Here is a 12,440-nt window from a genome sequence, read left to right as displayed (position 1 = left end):
ACTCTAAACACATAGGCCCGAATTCACAAAGGTGGACTAAATTTATACCGGGGTTAAATTTAGTCGGGGGTTAGCTAATACCGGGGTATAAAGTTAGTCCACCGCGCTATTCACAAACGGTGGACTTACTAATCCATGGACTAACTTTATACCCGGGTGCTAAAGTTAGTCCACGGCTGAGTTATACCCCGGGTATAACTTTAGTCCATGGATTAAATCATGAACTGAAGCTAGCATACTATTATAGCACTGCACTGAGCATGCTCAGTGTAATAAAGCAGTACTGAGCATGCTCAGAGCCGTATTTGAGAGTTTAGTCTGCTAGGGCCGTATGAAACGTCGCCATCACATGAATTAGGAGGCAGAACTCAACCAAAAAATCATGTATCAGCAGCATGCACTTGAATTTCTTAGCAATGCGGTGTTGAGAACGAACATTGTCATTACTTATTTGTTAACATTGGCCAACTTAGGTTCGGACTAGCGCTGCCTGCGTGCGAGCTAGCTAGGCTGCGCCTGCAGCATCGTACCGTATCTCTAGTATCGAGAAGTTCAAGCTCACCACAATGTATACGGTACACCGTACGGTAACGTGAACAAGTTATAACTTTTTTTAGACAGCTGCAGCAACCGGCTGTTTCGAGGGGGTGTAAACATTTTTTTTTCAATTTCTTATTTCTCAATTGGTGAGTGGAGGCAACGGAGTCCAGCGGAACAATCACAGAGACCAAAGTTGTTTTTAGTTTTGCCTTTTTGGTCTTATGTATGAAGTCCATATCGATCGGCATCGTAACACAGAAGTACGACGTGGATCTAGGCCTACCTAATCTATCTAATACTGTACTGCGTTTTTTTAGGCTTGAGGAAGTTAGATCTACGGAAGTTAAATCTAACGTTACACATCAATTAAATCTAAATGTTAGATTGAGTGCACATTATGATTTGTTTGAAATAAATCACAACCAATCTGATACTATTGTATAATCCTACCTACCTTATCGAAGTCCGGTGGAACTTTGCCCGGAGCTAGCTTTGATTGAAAATGGAAATATGGAATTGAATCTTTGTTTGGGTTTTGTCCCGGGTTAAGGTTGTGTACGTTAATTGGTACATGATGGGGCCAGCGTCGCGTGGGGCCAAGCGACATGACCTTGATCTGATCCCGCGTCCACAAGCGTGCCCCTTTTCCTTTCCCTCAGAATTGACTTTCCCATTTGAAGTATTTTTTCAATTCATTTATTTATTCTTGTCTTTTTATATGTATCTCGATAAATGGATTAAAAAAAATAATTTTAAGCGAGCAATTTTTTTTTACAAATCAACAAATATCCAAGTTTTTGTTAGATTTTCACATGATATATATAAAAGAATAATTCTATTTCACCCTAATTTCTTTTATCTTTCTTTTCTTGGTCATGAATTTATTATTATTTTTTTTTTTTTGGGGGAAGAGCCCCAATCCCCCCCCCCCACTCTGTAAGTCAGTTCTACCAACATCTCTAAAAGGAGCTGAGAAACTCATTGGTAGCTCCTCCACACTCAGTTCACTCTTGCAATCGCATTATTCCCAACCTTTACCTATTCTCCAGTTTGTGCTTGCAGTATTTTTTTTTTTGGGGGGGGGTTAAGCTATTCACCATGCTTGCAGTATTTTTTTTCTTTAAAACACAATTTCCTTATCAGAAAAATAAAGACTTATCAACCCTGGATAAGTGTAAAGGGTATTCCACCCAATCAATGATATATTTGAAATTGGGGAAATAACAGTGGTGTACGTATTAAGCCCAAAATTTTGAGGGGGCTAAATATGGCATATCAGGTAAAATAAAAATTGCAAGGAAAAATATTCAAAATTTTAATTGCAAATATCCAATTTTGTGATAGATTTGACATAATATTCAAAAAATATGTTTTACCCTTCTTTCTTTTTTTTCTTGGTAATAAAGATTTTTTTGGGGGAGGGGCTTTTTTCCATGGTCAGTGGTCCCCCTCTATACTTTCAAACTGAAGGGACTAAATTTCCCTAAAAGAAAATAACTTAACAAAGATTTATGCTATAACACCACTGGCCATTCTCTCAGTGACACATGTAGCAACCTTTACTCCTTTCATTTCTCATTTGCTTCCATCACATGTACATTATTGTGCATCTTAACGTGCCAAATACTTTTCTCTCAAAAGTTTTACTATAAATAATTTTGCAGTATACCCTACAAGTTTCTTGAAGTATATCCTCCTGCACAAGCAAGCAATCACTTGACTTTCTTCATACACAACCTTAACCAACATACCATTACCACCGCCCCTGCCTTACACATAACATTAATCTCTCCTTTGCAGTCTTTCTTATATAAATTTATTTTTTGCTTCCTGCAAGAACGATGAACCATGCAGCATATGGACAGAATTGATAAAAGAATTACATTTTTGTTTTCTCCTGACACAATTACTTGAAAACGATATCAAAATAAAAGGACAAGTCCACCCCCACAAAGTTGATTTGAATAAAAAGAGAAAAATCAAACAAGTGTAACACTGAAAATTTCATCAAAATCTGATGTAAAGATATTAAATTATGACATTTTTAAAGTTTCGCTTGACCACACATAACAGTTTATATGTACATCCAGGTCGGTATGCAAACTATTTCTTTTTATTCTACTAGATGAAATATTCGAATTTCTCTTCATTTTCAAGTGAACCCAAGATTAGTCACTCCCTGAGCATGTGGAATTTGCATTATTTTAATAATATAATTTGGTTTAGTCAAGTTGGCCCTCAATGTCAAATCTGTAAAAAAATGAAATGTTGTACAATTCATACAACAAAAACAAAAGAAATAGTGAAGGACATCATTGACTGTCTCATTTGCATGCCACTGATCTCCACATATAACTGTGTTGTGAAAAATAACCCAAACTTATAAATGTCATAACATTCCTATTTTACATCCATTTTTGATGAAATTTTCGGCATTATGCTAGGTTGATTTTTTTCTATTAATTCAAATCGAATTCTTTCTGGGGAGGACTTGACCTTTAAAATCAAAACTTATATGTACATGTGTAGTAGACAGAGCAGTTTATTTCGTACATAATATTTTTTTAAAGTAGATTGAAATTCTTTACATAATGATACGAAGATTGAATAGACTGTTTACATTTTCTTAACAATGCATCAGAAACTCTGAATAAAAATAGATAAACAATGGATAAAAAAAGTTTAGTCAAGATTTTAAACTCTACAGCTAAAGCATGAATATCACAGGTAATTAGGCAATTATATTTCTGAAAGAAATTAAAGGATGATTCTATCATAAAATAGTAATATCAAACAAATGATAATAGCTTGCAATGTATATATAGTGCTTTACAGAAATGTATCTTAGTGCCTATGAAAATAGGTGGGGAAAAAAAAGGATATTCAGCAAAAATGATATTATATAATTTAAATTTGATAAATTAGGAAGCTGCATATGCTTAGAAATATGACCATTTAATTAACAAAGAGGTTTTGATATTGAAATCATGAGGCTTCAAACATTGATTGTTGTTTAAAAAAAATGGTATAAAAATAGACTTGAATCATAAGAATGACCAAGACCATCTCATGCCAAACTTAGTTAAGCATGAGCAAAATGTTGCTTATACCTCTCACATCCCTGCTTATACATTAGCCCATCGTGTGTTTCATTTATTTCCTGGAATTCACATCCCAAACCTTTTGTCAAACAAGAAAAATGTTGTGAACTTGGGTTTTTAAAAGCAAGATGGTCATTTGATCACTAATGATAAATCGGAATGCATGAATACATCCTATCAACTAAGCTACCATTTTGTGATCACAAGTGTCCACTTTCATACACAGATAATCCAATGGAATGCTTAATACCCGAAGCACATGGTCCTTTTCTATTGACAACAGAATGCAGGCAGGAATTCATCAAAGAGAGGAGCAACGGATACCTGCAATAAGGATCAAAACAAAATGAATATTAAAAAATTTGCTCTTCGTTATTCTTTCTGGAAATATATCTTCATTGATCAAGCAATTAATACCCCCTTTACCTGAAGAGCAAAATGCATTTTTTTTTTTACTATTTTTCATTTCTCCTGCAATAGGAAAGTTAGCAGATTATCTATATATTTTTTTCTTCTGTGAAATCTTTAAAATTGTCTTATTTCACATATAAAGAGTATAAAATTACAAGAAAATTTGACCAACAAGATTGAAATTTGATTAAATACAGTATGTAGTAGGGGCCAATATATGTTTTCTTCATTATCACATACATCTAGTAGGTGTTGAATACAGAGAATATCAAATTGAAACCTGAGTGTGTATACCAACCTATACATTTACAAAAGACCTGTTCTTCCTGCTAAGTACAGGGCTTGTTCCCCATCAGGACTCCTGATGTAGACATGGCCCCAATCGATAGCACCTACGACTCTTGGAAACCTGTAGCAATCATCAAATTGTCGCTGGGTGGTTTGAATTTCTCGTCATCGGACACTTCATCAACTGTTACTCCTTGCCATTGCCTCAGAAAAATCTTTGATGATTCTGCACACGGATGACTATGATATAGTTGCTTTGTCTGCTTGCATCTTCTAAAAGGTACCTTTAGTTAATGAATGATAAGTGATGTTGTGTAATTGCTTTATTGATATGAAAGCCAATTGATACTTTACCATTTACATTTGCAAACATTGTGCTTCTGTTATGAGCTGATATTTATGATGCACTGGAACTGATTAAAGAGATTTTTCTTAGATTCACTAAAAAAAATCTACTGCAATAACAATCCATGCAAAATGGACAATATCTCTTAAGCTGGAATGACATACCAATATTTCTTTTTGGGTGATTATAAACCATCCTTCATGATAATTTCCCACTTGAATGACATATTTGTATTAAAAAATGTTGCTACATTGTAAAAAAATGAGAGAAAAATAAAATCCCCACCCATTTGCAACCCAAAGGGTTACATGTTTCATTTCCACAAAAACTTTTCTCTGAAATACCCCCAACACTCCCCCTCCCCTGTACTCCTGACTGAAAGCAGAAACAAAAATCATACAATTTGGATAATGAATTATATTAGGTTTTGCATTAATTATTTCTGTAAACCATGTGCATGTTATCATTAATATACAAGAAATGGCCTGATGATGTCACATCCACACATTTTCCATACATGAATGTACAAGGGTTCCACGATATTTGCTCTGGCGACAATTACTTAATGGAAAATCTGCATGCTATGCAAAACATAAAACTTAATTTTCATGACTAGATACTTCCAACCCTTGATCCTTACATTATTCTGAACTCGCAATAACTATCTTAAATATATAATCAGCAGTCAACGACATTTTTACATTCCTGGAGGAAAAAAATGAACGATTATAATTTCAAATCACTAGAGAACAAGTGGGGATGTGAATATTGCATATTCATGAGGATACACAGAACTGTTTCCCCCAAGTAATGTAAAACTTTAAAATTGAATCAATTCATAATTCTCCATCCAATATTGATGGTTTTTGCGAGCCGAATTTTTCTTTATAAAAATCTCATTATTTTTGGCCTGGAGAATCGCTTTCATAGAACATAATTTGACCCCCCCCCCCAATTACCTTCTGCTTTATAGTTCGCATATGCAAACTCACCAATGGCATAAAAACAAAGTCCTGTCAAAACATGTAACATGTCAGGCAATGTGTCGTTTCTCTCTGTTGGTAGCCCACTCTGAAAGGTTCATCCTTGTAGCATTCAAATGGATTCTTCCTGTCTCTTAATCCATGCTGTGGTCTTCCTATGTGTTGCTGAATCTGCATGGAAGTTGAAAGATTGTGTTGAAGAGTCATCATGAATGGGCAATTTACTCTTTGAATTTCATTTAATTCAAAAGTGTTTAAAGTGAGGAACAGAATGTCAAAGATTATACAGAAATCCATAAAAAAAGATAAAAATGTCTAGTCATGAGTAGCTTTTCTATTTACCTACATGTACTTGTAAATGTGAAGAAAGAAAACTGCCAATTGTTGCTGATCATCATCATTGATCAAACCATGCGCGTCTAAGAGATGCTGAATCACTTTCAATTGGCTTGAATAGTGAAGGCAAGGCACTAATTTTATAGAACATTGTTTACACAAAAAGAGGGTATTGCTTGCGAGTGACTTTCGAATAACATATTTTCATGAATCTTCATCAAAGTCTCATTAAACTTTTTTTTTCTACATCCACCCCCCCCCCTGGCATTCATAAGACTGACTATGCTTTTTTCTCTCTTTTAAATAAATATTCAACAAAATGTCAGGATTAATTGGAGATCAACAAGCCTTTAAAAAAAAGCTAGTGACCAGTACACATACGCTTATAACATACAAGCAAGGTCCCCCCCCCCTCTCTTCCTTTTTGTCAATTACTATGACAAGAATGAAAAAGTAACATACATGATACATTAACAATTACAAGATGAATTCAAATCACAGAAATAACATTTAATGCAAAATGCCATTTTAATGATATCTAATTTTTTTCAATATGAATTGATAAGACATACCTCACTCTGTTGCAAGAAGGCACAGCAGTTCAAAAATGTGAGCCATGTTTGTCGTCTTGATTGATCACAATCTCACAGTCTGCCGAGTATGGTCTGTTTCTGATATGGAAGAAAAAAAGAATGAAAAAATATTTATTCATCAATCATACTGCAATGTACTAGGCCCTATATCAAAGAAAAAAATAATAAGCAGGTACAATTGTAGAATGATAAAATCCGCTGTTTCAAAGGAGTCTTTCAACATTTTCTGATTTTTTTGTGAGAGGGGATGCTGCGGAGCCACATGAAGTCTCAGGGGAGCATATCTCTGACAGAAATAAACCTATTTATCGGTCTACTACAAATGTTTAGAACTAAAGATCAAATGCACTTGTAGTTATGTGCGGTCTCGTGTGGATTTAACATTGGAAGGACACCTTGTGAAAAAAAAATACTTGAAACAAAGAGAGTGGGGTAGAGAAAATAACCCCCAAAAGATAGAATTTTCAAAGTTAGACCTCAGTTAGAATTACTCAAATTATTCAATTAGGCCTAGGATTTCCATTATTTTTTGTTTTGACGACACCGTAAATCTAGAAGTGATCGCAAATGCGATGCCGAAGGTAAGTAAAACTTAGTTTTAGTAAAATCAAAGTCATATTAAAATTAAGTTCATATACAGCTGTTGGAGTAAACAGTGGTGAGTGGAACCCAATCTTTTTAAAACATTTTTTTCCAAAAATATTTAAATCAGGGCTTAGCCTTGCTTAGACTCGAGTTGACCCTTATTAATTTTTTTTTTACTCCAACGATGTTGTAGGACTAACTCTAACATGGCTACCAGGTAAGCCTGGCCATCTATCCAAGCCAAGGCAAAGCCAGCCCAGGGTAGAATGTCTAACGTTAGACCGGCTCTTGTATTTGTAACGTTAGAATTTTTTTTTTTTTTTATCGCTGCTCTCCTTGGTCTTGATTCACTTTTCAGACAAAATTCGATGCACAGTATTGTGTTGGAAGGGGTATCGTAGACAACAAAAATTCCATGAAAATCACACAAAATCGAAAATCACCCAAAATCACTGCCTGGCATAACTAGTATCGGCCTTTCAATCACGCCTACCTCGCCTGTGAGTGTGACTGCTAATTGCGTCTCGCACTGCACTGCTCATCTGATAACCAAGAACGCACACAAAAATACATGGCTGGGACTGAGCAGCTTAGAGACGCGACGATAACAATGATTAAGATACCATTTCAAGTTTTCGAGTACACTTTTTGGAAAGTTAAAGCTATCAATGATAGTTACAGATGGAACTGAAGGCTCCGTCATGATTTAAGCTCCAATTAATTATGTAATTTACTTACAATCTCGGTCGAAGTCGTGAAATTTTAAGCTTTTTTTAAGTTTAGATAAGCCGATCACACCGAATCTTGTCTCCGTCCAAAAAACTTTTTTTTTGCAGCAAACTTTTCTGCAACCGCAATGCTGCTCTCTGATTGGTTAAAACCGTGGAGTAACTTTAATCCACCGATTTAGTCCACCCCGGCCCAAAGAGCTGACTAAATCGTGACGTCAAATGACGCGTTTTATACCCCGGTATAACTTTAGTCCACCTTTGTGAATCGCAAAAGTTAGTACCTAGGTACTAACTTTAGTCCATGGATTAAAATGACGTCAAATGACGCGTTTTATACCCCGGGTATAACTTTAGTCCACCTTTGTGAATTCGGGCCATAATGTTGGGGCAAAAAGGACATCCTTTATGAAACATTTTAATGTTGTTTTATCATCCCCGCAAATTCGACCCTAAACACGTAATTTTACTAGCGAAATGGATACCCTTTTTTCATTATTTTTGTGTTTTTGACACCCTTTTCACGTTACGTACGTAACGTGCCCTATCGTGAAAAGGACATCCTTTTTACGTGTTTTTTTGGTCGCGCATGGTATCCACTCGTCAATGTAAGTGGCCCCCCCCCCCCCCCCGGGGTATGACAATACATGTGATATGAAAAAAAGTAATTATAATCTGTTTTATCTTGCTAAATTTTAACTTTCCTACCTTTAAATTATCATAAAGGATCTTGTACGAGATGGTAAATAGAAAAAAATGGAAAAAATCATCTTGTTTACCCCAGGATTCGAACCTGCGCCCCCGAGAAAGCAAGTCAAATGCGTTATCAATTGAGCCAGGATATTCCACTTAGAGATTACACGTAAGCAAATTTGAGAATTACAATTCCAATTTTGCAAGCGAAATACGGGCATGATCTCGGCATCTGATCAAAAAATGGAGGCCTATTTTCGAAAGCTTAGAATCTCGGCTACAACATACTAACAGCTCAGGGAAAACTGACAAGAAACAATGGAGATATAACTCACGAAATAGACCAATGTCGAATCTAGTTTTGAGAAAAGGTCATGTCCCATAGAGATTACACGCAAAATACATGTGATATGAAAAAAGTAATTATAATCTGTTTTATCTTGCTAAATTTAAACTTTTATACCTTTAAATTATCATAAAGGATCATGTAAGAAGCGGCAAAACGAAAAAAAAGTGAAAAAAATCATCTTGTTCACCCCAGGACTCGAACCCGCGCCCTTTATAGAAAGCAGTCAAAGCCACGATATTCCCCATAGAGAATACACGTAAGCAATTTTGAGAATTACAAGTCCAATTTTGCAAGCGAAATACAGGCATGATCCCGGCATCTGATCAAAAAATGGTGGGCTCAATGGCGAAAGCTTAGAATCTCAGCTACAACATACTCAAAGCTCATGGAAAACTGACAAGAAAAAATGGAGATATGGCTCACGAAATAGAGGAATGTCGAATCTAGTTTTGAGAAAAGGTCATGTCCCATAGAGATTACACGCAAAATACATGTGATATGAAAAAAAGTAATTATAATCTGTTTTATCTTGCTAAATTTAAACTTTTATACCTTTAAATTATCATAAAGGATCTTGTACGAGATGGTGAAAAAGAAAAAAATTGAAAAAAATCATCTTGTTTACCCCAGGATTCGAACCTGCGCCCCCGAGAAAGCAAGTCAAATGCGTTATCCATTGAGCCAGGATATTCCACATAGAGATTACACGTAAGCAAATTTGAGAATTACAATTCCAATTTTGCAAGCGAAATACGGGCATGATCCCGGCATCTGATCAAAAAATGGAGTGCATATTTTCGAAAGCTTAGAATCTCGGCTACAACATACTAAGAGCTCAGGGAAAACTGACAAGAAACAATGGAGATATAGCTCACGAAATAGACCAATGTCGAATCTAGTTTTGAGAAAAGGTCATGTCCCATAGAGATTACACGCAAAATACATGTGATATGAAAAAAGTAATTATAATCTGTTTTATCTTGCTAAATTTAAACTTTTATACCTTTAAATTATCATAAAGGATCATGTAAGAAGCGGCAAAAAGAAAAAAAGTGAAAAAAAAATCATCTTGTTCACCCCAGGACTCGAACCCGCGCCCTTTATAGAAAGCAGTCAAAGCCACGATATTCCCCATAGAGAATACACGTAAGCAATTTTGAGAATTACAAGTCCAATTTTGCAAGCGAAATACAGGCATGATGCCGGCATCTGATCAAAAAATGGTGGGCTCAATGGCAAAAGCTTAGAATCTCAGCTACAACATACTCAAAGCTCATGGAAAACTGACAAGAAAAATGGAGATATGGCTCAGAAATAGAGGAATGTCGAATCTACATGTAGTTTTGAGAAAAGGTCGTGTCCCATAGAGATTACACGCAAAATACATTTGATATGAAAAAAAGTAATTATAATCTGTTTTATCTTGCTAAATTTAAACTTTTATACCTTTAAATTATCATAAAGGATCATGTAAGAAGTGGCAAAAAGAAAAAAAATTCATCTTGTTCACCCCAGGACTCGAACCCGCGCCCTTTAAGAAGCAGTCAAAGCCACGATATTCCCCATAGAGAATACACGTAAGCAATTTTGAGAATTACAAGTCCAATTTTGCAAGTGAAATACGTTCATGATCCCGGCATCTGATCAAAAAATGAAGGGCACACTGCCGAGAGCTTAGAATCTCAGCTACATTATATTAAAAGCTTAAAGAAAACTGACAAGAAAAAATGGAGATATGGCTCACGAAATAGAGGAATGTCGAATCTAGTTTTGAGAAAAAGTCATGTCCCATAGAGATTACACGCAAAATGAGGAAAAATGACATGCCTCTTTTCATCGCTGTTTTACGCAATGATGCGTTTCTCAAAACGAAAATTCATGTTAACTGAGGAGAAAGAGTACATTCTAAACTACAACAAATCGAAATCTGAGCGAAAACCGATCTATATTTGAGAAGTTACAACCAAATTTGCATAAATTTGATGACGTCATTTTTGAAAAAAATGAAATTTTTAGTTTAAACGCCATTTTGATGACGTCACGAGATAATTTAGGGACGATGGTGACATGAAATCAAATTTACAACTCATACTCTATCGATATATGAAAAAAATTGGGGGTCAACGGACTATTTAAAGAGCTACAGTGAATTTTCAATAGGCATGTTTTTGCCCATATATGGCCTATAGTGAGAGCTCGCGCGCACACGTGCTGCAAAGTTTAACGGGTGTTAATTTCGTTATTAATGGTTGTAGAAGGTTGATCAAGGTATCAAATTGTTCAAAATTTTATTATCAATGCAATGATGTAAAAAAAATGGTGTTTCTGTGTTGCGTTAGGGCGTTACGCGCGGAAACGCGCGCGCGTATGTGCGCGCGCGCAAATTTTTGAAATGCCTAAAATGACCTGAAACGTACCCAAAAAAATTTATAGGCCATTTGGAAAATTTTTATACCTTTGACGCGCGCGTACGCGCGCATCATGACCTTTACATGACCTTTGATGACATTGACAGTTGACCTTTGACCTGAAGTTAATGTCATGTAAATATTGTTAATTTTTGATAATTGATAATGAAGATATGATCAAATGAAGAATGTTACAAAATGGCGCGTAGATGACGTCATCATAACCATATGACCTTCAAAAGCTTAATATGATGTCTCTATGATAGATTCTATATATGACGAAAAAATCAGCGAAATTGATTCAGCCAATTTTGAGAAAAGTTGGCGACAAACATAGGTGACAAGAATAAAGAAAGAAATAAAGAAAATTCTGACGAAATCAATAGGTGATCTGTCATAGACAGACCACCTAAAAAGAAAATTCTGACGAAATTAAGAGGTGATCTGTCATAGACAGACCACCTAATAAGAAAATTCTGACGAAATTAAGAGGTGATCTGCCAAAGACAGACCACCTAATTAAGAGTTGATCTGTCAAAGACAGACCACCTAAAACGAAAATTTTGACGAAATTAAGAGGTGATCTGTCAACGACAGACCACCTAATAATAAAATTCTTACGAAATTAAGAGGTGATCTGTCATAGAAAGACCACCTAAAAAGATCATGTCCACCCGCGGACTCGAACCCCTGCCTGCATGATTGAATGAGATACAAGTCTGACGCCTAACCGATTGAGCTAGCATATTTCCCGTAGACTTTACACGTAAGCAAATTTGAAAATTACAAGTCCAATTTTGCAAGCGAAATATGGGCATGATCCCGGCATCTGATCAAAAAATGGAGGGCACATTTCCGAAAGCTTAGAATCTCAGCTACAACATACCAAAAGCTCAGGGGAACCCGACTAGAAAAAATGGAGGTATAGCTCACGAAATAGACGAATGTCGAATCTAGTTTTGAGAAAAAGTCATTTCCCATAGAGATTACACGCAAAATGAGGAAAAATGACATGCCTCTTTTCATCGCTGTTTTACGCAATGATGCAATTCTCAAAACGAAAAATCATTTTTACTGAC

At 35.6% G+C, this 12,440-nt stretch overlaps 1 protein-coding gene and 1 long non-coding RNA gene across 3 annotated transcripts in view; both read right to left on the bottom strand.

The window, feature by feature from the left end:
• LOC121414347 overlaps positions 1-12,440 on the bottom strand; it is a 54,467-nt gene that overhangs the window by 14,965 nt on the left and 27,062 nt on the right. The gene's annotated exons all lie outside the window — the stretch shown is intronic.
• On the bottom strand, positions 3,561-7,953 carry LOC121414348. Its single transcript, XR_005969840.1, has 5 exons — positions 7,922-7,953; positions 6,578-6,676; positions 5,679-5,840; positions 4,351-4,624; positions 3,561-3,965 (listed from the first exon to the last, which is right to left on the bottom strand). It is a non-coding gene; the product is annotated as an uncharacterized LOC121414348 (long non-coding RNA).

Source organism: Lytechinus variegatus, chromosome 4, assembly GCF_018143015.1.
Source record: "Lytechinus variegatus isolate NC3 chromosome 4, Lvar_3.0, whole genome shotgun sequence".
Classification (NCBI taxonomy): Eukaryota; Metazoa; Echinodermata; class Echinoidea; order Temnopleuroida; family Toxopneustidae; genus Lytechinus; species Lytechinus variegatus.
This window is presented reverse-complemented; position numbering and strand designations above follow the sequence as displayed.